This window comes from Dermacentor silvarum, chromosome 4, assembly GCF_013339745.2.
Source record: "Dermacentor silvarum isolate Dsil-2018 chromosome 4, BIME_Dsil_1.4, whole genome shotgun sequence".
Taxonomy (NCBI): domain Eukaryota; kingdom Metazoa; phylum Arthropoda; class Arachnida; order Ixodida; family Ixodidae; genus Dermacentor; species Dermacentor silvarum.
Genome location: NC_051157.2, coordinates 84,722,776 through 84,734,940, shown reverse-complemented (window position 1 = coordinate 84,734,940; position 12,165 = coordinate 84,722,776). Strand labels below are relative to the sequence as shown.

The window sequence follows — 12,165 nt, the reverse complement described above, 5'->3', positions numbered from 1 at the left end:
ACCTTCGAGCTGGTGCGGAGCCGTAAAGCAAAGAGAAGGTTTGTCAGCACATCATCGAATTCGAGTGCGTCCACCATGAGGTCATCACGGATTACCGAGGTACTCACCATCCTTTTCACGCCAGTTCTCGCCACGGATAACCTGAGATGCCTCAACAGGCAAGCCGTGTCTACACATCTAGAGGCACTGGTCCCGAATGAAATCAAGGACATCAGAGTAAACACCCGTAAGAACGTCGTAGCGATCGACGTAGAACATGCGGCTGCGTTAGATTCTTTGCGCAAGGTCACGGAACTTGACGGGATTAAAGTCCACCCTCATATTCCGCTGGGAAAAGAAGCAGTACTGGCGTAATTTATGATGTCGACGAAACCATTGCCGACACCGATTTGTCGATCTTAATCAAGCCGGCTACAGAAACCACCGTCATCGCAAACGTTTTTCGTCTCGGCACGTCACGGTGTGTGAAGATCATATTTAAGGGCGAATCCCTACCAACACACGTAAAAGTGGGCCACTTCCGACACGCAGTTCGGCCTTTTGTACCAAAACCACTACAGTGCTGGAAGTGCATGAAGTTAGGCCATGTGAGTAGTGTGTGCAAAAACACTTCCGTGTGTTCTCGATGCACGGGGCCGCACACCACTGACACGTGCGAGGCCAGTGTGCTGAAGTGCACAAACTGCAGCGGCCCTCATGATGCATCCTCAAAGGAGTGCCCCTTAATTCGAAAGGAATGGCAATTTTAAAGAAAATGGTTAGAGACAACTCGTCTCACCGAGAAGCGGCAGCATCTATTAAGCGACGAAGATCACGTCGCCGACGCCGTTCAAGAACCTCCAAAGCCTCTGTACCGCGCGAGCCACGTACATCACCACCCCCTCTCCCGCCCAGGCCAAACGCCGTCAGCTCTAAGGACAAAGGAGCTTCGAACAACACGGCAGCTGACGCTTGGCCTGAACTCCCGAGGCTACATGCACCTACGGAGCGGAAACAGACATCTACAGCAAGGGACACCTCGTCTGTTCCTGATAAATTGACAGACCAGGATCAACAAATTGTTGTTATGCTCAGCTCTCTGGTGAGTGCTCTTCGTGTTCTTCTGGACAAGCTGCAGACGCCAACAGCTAGAAGTGCATGCAAGTGCTGGATGCCATCAATCCGGTTCTCGCAAGCCTTCAGAAGTCCAGTGCTTGAAAACTTATATAGCGGAACCATGGCTCGTCGACAGCAGCAGCGATCGTTCCGGGATGATGTCAGAAGCGCCTCCATATTTCAGTGGAATGCGAGAGGCCTGAGGTCACGTATTTCGGATTTCCGGCAGTTCGTGTTTGAAAACCGCTTTCCTGTGCTGGTCATCTGTGAACCGAATTTATCAACTACCTTGAGACTATCAGGATATGAACCTTTCGTTTCAACCACTTGTGCCCGAAGTAGTAAGGTTCTGGTTTACATTCGCAAGGACCTTACGTATTTCGCCCAGCCCGTACCTCCACACGACGATAACCAATATGTCTGTGTTACTGTGAAAAAGAAGAGGCTGTCTTTTACACTTATTGGCGTTTACCTTTCCCCAACAAGTCAATTCGATAGCAAAAGACTAAACGATCTTATGGCTGCGACTCACGGTCCTTGGATAATAACAGGAGACTTCAACGCTCACCACCAGATATGGGGAAGCTCCAGGATAAATTCAAGAGGCAGGTCACTCATATCCTTTGCATCAGGCCACAATCTGCGTCTTCTAAATGACGGAAGCCCGACATTTCTGCGAGGAACAACGTACAGCAGCTGCCTAGACTTAACACTGGTGTCACGTTGCCTAACTTCGAGAGTGCAGTGGTTCACTGATATCGAAACCCATGGAAGTGATCATATTCCGACCTATGTGAGAATCGATGGACTAGAAGCTACATTACCCAATATATCTCGCCAAATTGACTGGTCAGTGTTTGAAGATCTTGTGGAAGACGCATGCAAGAAACCAATCGCACGCAGGCTCGAAGACATCATTGCAGACGCAATGCATGATTGTACGCGTAGCTTCACTCATTCATCAAAGCGTACAGAGTATGACATTGAATTGGAAAGACTTCGTGCACTACGTCGTCGAGCTGAAAGGAGGTACAGGCGCACGAAGTCAATTCTTGACCTCAGAGTAGCTCGGCGAATGCAAAAGAAGATACAGCGCCGGATGGATAAACTAGAAGATCAAAGATGGAAATGCTTTTGTGAGTCACTGGACCCCCGAAAGCCACTGTCCCGTGTGTGGCGTACCCTAAGGGGTCTTCGCTCATGTCCCCAGCAACGACACCCATTTAACGCCCTTGCTCTCCATCAAAACCGCCGTGAGATAGACGTTGCAGAAGAGTTTTGTGCGAAAGTCGCCGGCGGAACAGTTCTACTCCCTGACATGGTTTTAGGCGACATTCCTGGTCCACGAGATACAAGTATGGATGCTCCTTTTTCTATGGAAGAGTTAGGGGCTGCTATGGTGCTATGTCGGTGTTCGTCTTCGCCAGGGCCCGACGGAATCACATATAATGCTATGCGCCACCTACGTCGAGAAGCGCGACGAGAACTGCTCAACCTTTTTAATAGGTCATGGCATGATGGCGTCGTTCCACAGGAATGGAAACGCAGCCGCTTGGTACCGTTGCTAAAAGCAGGAAAGTCACCGCTAGAACTGTCATCATATCGGCCTATAGCACTCGCCAGCTGCGTCGGAAAACTCATGGAGCGCATGATCCTCATGCGTCTTGAATGGTATCTTGAACACCACAATATTTACCCCGACTCTATGGCGGGATTTCGACGAGGCCGTTCATCGATTGACAATGTCATCGATCTAGTGTCATCTGTTGAGCAGCAAAAGTCTTGGAAACGCTTATCAGTAGCACTCTTTCTTGACGTGAAAGGCGCCTACGACAACGTTTCCCATCAAGCCATCCTAGACGCACTTTTGACATTGGAACTAGGAGGGCGAGTATTTCGATGGATCCAAAGCTACTTGACACAAAGGTCCTTGTATGTACGCACAGAAGATGGTCCGACTACTGACCACTACACATGCCGTGGCGTTCCTCAAGGCGGTGTTCTAAGCCCTATTCTTTTTAACCTCACACTTCTTGGGCTGGCCGATTCCCTTCCGGAAACAGTGAGTGTTTCGATCTACGCCGACGACATCTGCATCTGGGCATCAGCGGTGACTCGCCCGCAGGTTCGGGCAAGGTTACAGAAGGCAGCAACGCAGGCAACTGGCTATCTTTGCACACAAGGCCTAACCATCTCGACAGAAAAATGTGCGTTAGTTGCTTTTACGCGAAAAGCGATGTCTGGTTATCCAGTGTGCATCAATGGCCAGCGTATCTCCTACAAGAGAAATCATCGGTTTTTGGGTGTCTTTGTTGACCGAGACCTCTCCTGGAGCCCTCAGGTTGCCCACTTGAAGAAGAAGCTCACATCTATGGTTCACGTTTTCAAATTCATCGCCGGTAAAGCGTGGGGATCATCAGTGAGCTCTATGCTACAGTTGTACCGAGCGCTTTTTATCGGCTTCCTACGCTATAGCTCTCCCGTGCTTGCTAAAACATGCAGATCAAATCTTCGAGCCCTTCAGAGCGTGCAAGCACAGGCATTACGTGTTTGCCTCGGCCTTCCGCGGAGCGCCTCAACAGCAGGAACAGTTATCACGGCTCAAGACCACCCGATCACGACTTACATGACCATCGACACGCTTAGGGCCCATATTCGCCACGTTTCACGGGTGCAATCAAGCTCTCTTGCCTCCCTGCCAGAACGACGACCACAGGCGTCATTTTCCAACGTGGTCAACATTCATAGTGCCTCCCTACCATCGGGGTTCACACCCTCGACACGTTCACCATCAGCGTTGTGGTGTTTAAAACAACCTGAAGTGCGCCTTTACGTTCCAGGAATAAGAAAAAAGACGGACATGCCCACTTTGGCCTTGAAGCAAGCAGCTCTCGATTGCTTGCACTCTTTCTACTCTGACCAAATCCACATATATACGGATGGCTCTTCCACTCAGACCAGCTCCACCGGCGCAGTGGTTATACCATCACGATCAATGAGCATCACATACAAGACTTCTCACGTGACATCATCGACCGCTTCGGAGCTTGTTGCCCTCCGAGGTGCCATTGATTATATTAACAACCAACCGGCTAATCGGTGGGTAATATTATGCGATTCAAAGGCGGCCCTACAATGTCTTTTGTCAGCTCTCCGTCGCGGGTCCTGCGAACAACTCGTCTCGGAGATACGAGAAATGCACCACCATACGATCGCAAAAGGACACGACGTCGTGTTTCAGTGGCTGCCGAGTCATTGCGGCATCACCGGCAACGACATCGCCGACGAAGCTGCTAGGAAAGCACATGAAGGAGCAAATATTGTTTCTGTACCTTTGTCGAGGACTGACGCAGCCCAACATCTAAGCAAGCTAGCGCAAACTATGACATTGGAGAAGTGGCATACAACTGAATTCGCCCAACATTGGTTGCATTCTCTCGACCCATCTATGCAGCTGCGGCTGTTGCCTGGATTTCCGCGAAATGAGGAGACAATGCTGTGCCGCTTACGCTTGGGTGTTGCATTCACCAATGCTTACACGTGTTTGATTGGAATGGCTGATAGCGCCGAGTGTAATGCCTGTGGTGTCGATGAGACTATAGAACACCTACTATGCTACTGTCCATCTTTTCAAAGCGAAAGACATAACCTCTGCAACGTTCTCAATAGGCTAGATAGAAGACCGTTCACTTTGAGCAAGATCTTGGGACCATGGCCTCGAATATCACAGCTGCAAAAGGCCACAAAAGCGCTGCTGCGATTTTTAAAAACGACAGGACTGAGTGACCGTCTATGACCCGGACTGAGTGATAATCAGTGATAGAACAGAGATCTGTTGCTACGTCGGCGATATCAAGAGTGAACTTTCTATTCTTCTCTTAATCTCTCTCTCCCCTTTTTCCTTCCCCCAGTGTAGGGTAGCCAACCGGGCTCAGTCCTGGTTAACCTCCCTGCCTTTCATTAAATCATTTTCTCTCTCTCTCTCTTTGCAGTGAGTAGACGAAGTGGCTGATACAGTTCATCGCCGAGCGAATAGTCGGTGTCGGACATATGTACGACACCTTGCCCACAACATATAGTAGCAGAAGCAGAGACAAAGAAATCCCATCCTAAAATGAGCTGGTGGGAGCAGGCCGACAGCACAGCAAATTGTATGTAGTGGACGATACCATCGATGGATACACGCACTCTACAAAACGCGGAAGGGCGGGTTGTTTTCCCTTGAGCTGCAACAAGCGCGGGTCCATCATAAGGCGTCGCAACTTTCCTGAGACGCCTATACAAATCGGAATGCATAACAGATAAAGTCACACCGGTGTCCACCAAAGCTTCAACGTGCACACCTTCAACAAACACGGACATCATATTATAAGGGCGCGCCGCTGGAGGAATTGTAGTCCTGTCGGTGAATGCAGTTTTTCCTCCGAAAACTGCATTACTTAGTTTTCCGGGCGGCGTTCAGAGGTGAATGAGGTAGACCGAAGCGGTGACGAGGAGCGGCGGAAGGGCGAAGGTGATCGGCGTCTGGTTGTACGGTAACCATTCGGCGTCTCGGTCGTTGCGGGCGGAGATGGAGAACGGCGCGGAGGGGACGCGTAACGACGGCTTTGGTAAGAGGCGCCACCAGAATACGCATCGCGTTCACACAGGTCGTACCCGCGACGCTCGTCTTGTTGGCGCTTGCGGCAAAAACGTGATATATGGCCGCGATAACCACAGTTATAACAGGTAGGACGAGACGGTCGCCAAGGCAGGTAGTAAGGGGCGCTCGGTGCGCTTTGAGATAGTGCGGTCAGATGGGGTGATGACGGCTCAAGTGGTAATGAGGGGACATTGGCCGGAGGAGGGACACCAACCTGCGTGTATGTGGGTAGAGGCAACGTTGGACGTACACTAGTTGGAGGCGCGGCAGCAACCTGCGCGTATGTTGGTATGGTGCTAGGGGCCGGAGGGTCCACTATTCGCAGAGCAGGTCATTGACGCAAGTTCCTCTCTGATGACGTCGCGCAATGCTGCACCAGAAGGCTGAGCAGGAATCATCAACGGAGATGACAAGCCAAGTGATTGCAGTTCTTCGCGTATGATCGCCGGGATCATCATGCGCAAGTCGGGGTCTGCCGCAGAACGGTGATCGCTGAAGTCCGGCTACAAGCGTACGGACTCGAGCTCGTCGAGGCGCTGGCACGTCAAGACGATGTCAGCGACGGTAGCGGGGTTTTTGACGGCGAGCGCGTTGAAGGCCACAGTTCCAATACCTTTCAGAATGTGGTGTATTCTGTCTGACTCAGCCATGGCAACATTGACACGGCGACATAGTGCAAGAACATCCTCGATGTACGATGTGTAGGACTCGCCGGGGTGTTGTTTGCGAGCATCCAGAGTTTTCTTCGCAAGGGCGGAGCGAACCGCCGGCGTGCCAAAAACTTGCCGAAGCTGCTGCTTGAAGTTCGTCCAATCGGTGCAATCAATCTCATGGTTGAAAAACCAGGTCTTCGCCACACCGGTCAGGTAGAACGAGACATGGCGGAGCTTGTAGGGATCACCACACCGATTAGCAGAGCTTACGCGCTCGTAATCATCCAGCGAGTCCTCAGCATCTTCACCGCGAAGACCAGCGAACAGATGGGGATCACGCTGGTGGCCGCTGATGATCACAGAAGGTGCGGCTTGTGGAGGCAGGATGGTTAGGGTAGAAGCGCTAGGCTGCTCTTCCTGCGACATGCTGACGGACAGTGGGCACAAGCGGGCGACCCGAACGAAGCTCCAGGGAGTAGGCCAGAAGCGTAGAGGACGGGGAACCAAGAAACACCTCCACCACTTATGACGTCACAGTAAGGGCGGACTTTTATTGAGCCAGAGAGACGACACGGCGAAGAAGGGCGGCGTCCACAACGAGCCTGAACAGCCTTCGACACAGACCACGCTGATGATGATGCGCCCGCACGCGCGAAGAAGATGAGGGTCAGATCATCATCAGGCACACGCATGATGATGATAATGTACAGATGATGAAGAAGAGCACAATAAATGGCCACAATATATATATATATATATATATATATATATATACAACCTGCCCAAGCACACCGTTACAAGGAATATCGAAACCGTCAAACAATAAGTTATTACACCAGCGCGACAGGAATTTTATTTATGCATTGTACAGTGCAATCGATGCATCGCTAACACACTCCTAGAGGTAGAGATAGAGCCTTGAAACACACTGCTCACCTGCTTGCGCCTGTGTTCGTCTTCTTTTCTGTTGTTCCGTCCCGTGGCGCGCTATTTCAAGATGGTTGTCATGTACAAATAACAACTAGCCCAACATACAACGCATTTAGCGTACTACTTATATCGCAGAGTGTATGTACCTGATTTTCTCGTTACAAAGGTATAGTTGGTGGCCTTCCAATAGAAGTGCGATTTACGCTCGCGCCGAACCACCCGCCTGCCGAACGCATGCGCGGTCGGGCGACATGCCCAGGCGGGCGGTGTGGCTCGAGTCTTAATCAGCCCTATAAGGCCGGGCTAAAGCTGTGCAGCTGGTGCGCGGCCTGCATAGTACTCCGCTATCATCACACCATTCAATTGGTCTAGTGCAAGCTAATTATCACGAACTGTGCTGACGTCACCGCAGGCTCACTTAGTCAAGTCGAATCTCTAAAAAAAAAAAAAAAGAACTCAGTCCTTCCACTAAGGTGGAGATCGAAGACCAGCGAAGTTGTACTACAGTGCCTAGAATATACTTGTAAGTATATTCTGGGCACTGTAGCTGTACTATGGTGGGAATTATGTATTTACAATTGTGACTATTAGGATGTGATGGTGTAATTGTTTATTTGAACTATTAAAGAATGAGAAATATATACATCTGGTGGTTTTAATTTATTTAGTGACCACAGGGACCATGGCCTTATGGTCGCTACGGTACACCGCCATAGGGTGTACGACAAAGGTTACCACTAGGCAGCCTACATTCAACACAGCGTTGCATGTGTGTGCAGCTTCGCAGGGCTCGCAAAGCTGCAACAGCACGGCAACGCCGGCGTGCGGACCCGGAGCTGAGGGCTCGCAAAGCTGCAGCAGTACGGCAACGCCGGCAAGTGGACCCGGAGCTGAGGGCTCGCGAAGATCGCGCTTGAACCTAGCATCGGCGCCACCAACCTCAGGTAGAGAACGCTTCCGGCGTTTTGCCGCCGCTTCCCGCGTTCTCGCGGCCTGTGGGTCCACTTGCCGGCGTAGCCGTGCTGCTGCACTGATCACAAGGCCGTCTTAATGAAGGGAAAACGAAGTCAGCACCTCAATACAACATACTACCAATAAAACAACATTGTATATACTGTACACATGTGTTGTCACTCATTTGCATGTTCGAGGGGGCAATGTACGGGTGATTCACGGTTACCCGAATGATCCCCCGGTGCTTCGCCCACTCATCATCATTCACTTCGTGGATATGCGGTTTTTAACACGAAAGTGTTTTATGCCGGGGTCCACCAAGACTTCACTGACGTATTTCCGTCACGGAAATACGTCATCGAACATAATACAAAGAAAGAAACCAGAAGAAAAAGTTCCACAAACATGCAAAATTTGGAAATCGAACCCACGACCTCTCGGTCCGCGACGATAGATCGCCGAGCGTTTAACCCATTGCGCCACAAACGCATTTGCAGAGAGCTACACAGACGCGCCTTATATATCTAACACTCCTCCGTGTACCCGCGCTCTTGCTCGGGGCGGTGCCGCCGCCTACGAGCAGAAAAGAGAAGTACTGCATTATGACACTAAAGCCCGGCCCACATTCAGCGTTTTCACCGGCGTTTCCTGCCGTTGCGTCTCTCGGCGTCGTTGCATTAACGGCGCCGGAGAGGTCACCCAGCCACATGAGACGCACGCAAACAGCGCCAGTCCAGCGTCGCACAATGTGACCAGACAGATTTAACCAGAAGCAGTGTGCAATGTCATTCAAGTGAACTATGAGTAAGGTTCCCGATTAAGGTTTTTAAGCCCTGTTTATAGTTCTGCGGCACACACACACAAAAACATTCACGGCAGCGCGCTCGAAGGTACGAGCGGCTGCTTTCTCAGACGGCGCCACCTCGCCGACGAGACACTGGCGCCACATGGTGACACGCAAGCGAAATGGTTGCTGCGGAAGTCGCTTGCAAAAGTTGCCAGCAGCGCGGCCGCGGCCACGCGCTGATTGGTCGGCGCCACGTCGGCGTTCATCGAGCCGCTTCCGGCGGCGGCGCCGGCGCCGAGATTTCTGGTGTGCCTTGAGTACGACGTTTCGGCTTGGCGCCTCCTTCAGCGTCGACGCTGAGCGGCGCCGGGTGACGAAACGCCAGGAAACGCCGGGAAAACGCCGAATGTGGTCGGGCCTTAACGCGCACCGACAGTCAACGCTTCGGTGGTCTCAGCACTACGACGCCTCGATGCCAGCATTCGAAGGGACGCTGGCATCAAGAAGCACTACCAACGCCACCTAGGTGGTGTTCACCGTACTCAGCACAGCGGAGCGTGGCCTCCGCAATTAGCTCTGAAAATGTTTCTGAAGTTGATCGCGGAGGCTGCAATTACGACGCGCTGTACGCGCTGATTTGACTCGGTGACGATTCAGTTACGTGCTTTGTCTTGCGCGTTGTATTAGTGTGTCAGTTACGTGCTTCGTCTTTCGCGTTGTGCTAGCGTGTGCAGCGTAGTGCAGCTTCCATATGCACGACGGTTGCTCATGGTCATCGACGTTGGTAGTCGTGATGGAGGAGACGTGCCACCAGGCGTCAGCGTGGGTGCATCAACGCCTAAGGGCGCTTTAGCCACAAAACACCAATAGACATTATATATCAATGTGCAATAAACATTACACTACTTCTGTGAAGACACGTTTCACTTTCGTGTTCTATACCGATTCCTATATAAGAGGGATCAACCACATTTTTTTTTCTATTGCCGGGCGCCACCATCGAAGAGTGAGCCCTTAACAGCTTCGCGGTAAAAAATGTTCTAATAACAGTTTACTAACATACTTCTTTACGCATTTTAGTAGCACTCTGTCAACAATCGCCACCGGCTTGGATTGGAACTGCGATTTAAAATAAAGAGCTTGATTGTTGACTATGTTATATATCCACATTATTGTGCGTTAGACAAATTTATAAAAAGCTCTCAGGTTACTTTCCATTCTAAACTTTTTTTGGTAAACAGCACGAGCTGTTGACGTACTGAAGATGAATGTCCTTCGGAAAAAGAAATATTTTGACCGTGTTAAGTAAAACATTCTTCAAAGAAAAGTAATAAAGCTTTCACGGAGTATTAGAAATGTTACTTACACAAAAGTAAGAAGTAAGTCTCTTAACGGTGTATGAACAAATGTTCTTTATACAAAAGTAAGAAAGAAATCTGTTAGCTGTGTACATAACATATTCTTTATACAGAAGTAAGAAAAGTATTTTGACATTCTATGCACAAATGTTACTAGAACGCAAATGTAAATAGAATGTCAGTAAAGTAAATAGAAAGTTGGTAGGAGTTCAAAATAATGTTCATAGGCATTTTTGTAAGGGTTATACAAATTTATGTATACGCACATTACAGTCTGCAACAGAAGCTTACGGGACACGGGTCCCACAGCAATGGTGCTTTTATGATCTTAATGGCGTAGCGCTTCCGACTAAATTAATCACTCTGTAGGGCCCAGAGACTACTGCACGCTGAAACACCGAATTCGACTCTATGTTCCCAGGCTGCTCGATGATTTCTGCTTTTTCGTAAAGCTCGTGTCGCGTAAATATTTGTGGCTGACCATGCGTTTCGTAAACTTGTTTTTTTGTTCTATTTTTTTTTGTTTTTTACACGTTGCAGAATGATTGTGGAATTGAGGGTCAGGAAGATCATCGGAGACCAGCTTAGCGTTCCTTAGTGAAGCGAAGAGCCATGTCAAAACAAGTTGGCGGTGCCATATAAAATTTAGCCTCCAATAAAAAGAGCAACCGAAGCTTGTTTTTCGAACGTCCTGCTGTACGTGGCTCAGGGCCTATATAGTGTTACACTGTTGTTGTTATTTGTTTGTTTCTTTCTTATTCAGTGGCCTTGACAGTGTTTAGCTGCGGAGCACGAGGTCACGGATTCAATTTCCGGTAGCTGCTGCGCACATGCACTGAAGAGGCACACATGCAAAGAAGTTTCTGTATACGTTGAACAGCCATAGGTGTGGCATTTCTGGCCCGAACGTCGCAGCTGCCACGCAGGTGGAATGCAAGTTTGGTTTCCGCAGCTGCAGCATGCGACTGCAGGCGATAGTGTGTCCTCACGATGACGTCACGAAGCGGCGGACCAATCACGTGCGACGAAGGCACCCACGAGATGATCCGCGGCGGTTACACTGACTTATTCAATAAATGAGGTGTTTGCGTGCAGCTCAGATCGCTCATTATCCGATAGAGTAATTCTGGAGGCAGGAGCCTATAAAATACTCTATAAACTGATTGTTGTTCAAAATGTGCCTCAACTTTTTCTTTGCTTCCGTGGTTTATGGTAACATAGAATATTTAGAAACATCTACATGTACAGTGAACTATATTATAGCATCAAAGCTAATGTTTCTTTCAGTGTGTTCTTGTCCTTTTTCGGCGCGTTCCATGTACTTCCAGCCGCCTTTACTTTCCTCCAATAAAAATGTCTTTGCGTTTCCCATAGTTTTCTTAAAATCTAAAGCCTCGGGAAAGCTAGCTGTTTTCTGCTTGACTTACGTCTGGATACTAATACGCACTGAAAGAACGTGGTCAACCGTCCATGTCCCATTTCTACAAACTGTGCACGAATCGTCGTGAATGGCAAATATAATTCTATAAACTCTTTAAAGTCTTGTTAAATGTACAACACTTCATTTTTAATTAACCTTGCAAAAAAGGTGTCAGCTACCGAATACGGTGCCGGGTACTCTATGTCTCATGATCAGGGAGCGTTGTACATACTTAATTTTATAGATTGATTGTGAGCATCATACCATTGTATTTATCACTGCATTCACCTGGAATAGCACACTAGAAGACTTCCGCAGGGCCGGTA

The 12,165-nt window shown here is 49.4% G+C and overlaps 1 protein-coding gene across 1 annotated transcript in view; it reads left to right on the top strand.

The window, feature by feature from the left end:
- The window catches only part of LOC119448736 (fatty acyl-CoA reductase 1-like), a 49,159-nt gene extending 37,536 nt beyond the window's left edge, over positions 1-11,623 (top strand). Inside the window, exon 14 of the mRNA XM_049666482.1 lies at positions 11,183-11,623. The gene's annotated coding sequence lies outside the window, so the exon portion shown is untranslated. The remainder of the gene's footprint in view (positions 1-11,182) is intronic.
- Positions 11,624-12,165: the final 542 nt, after the last annotated feature.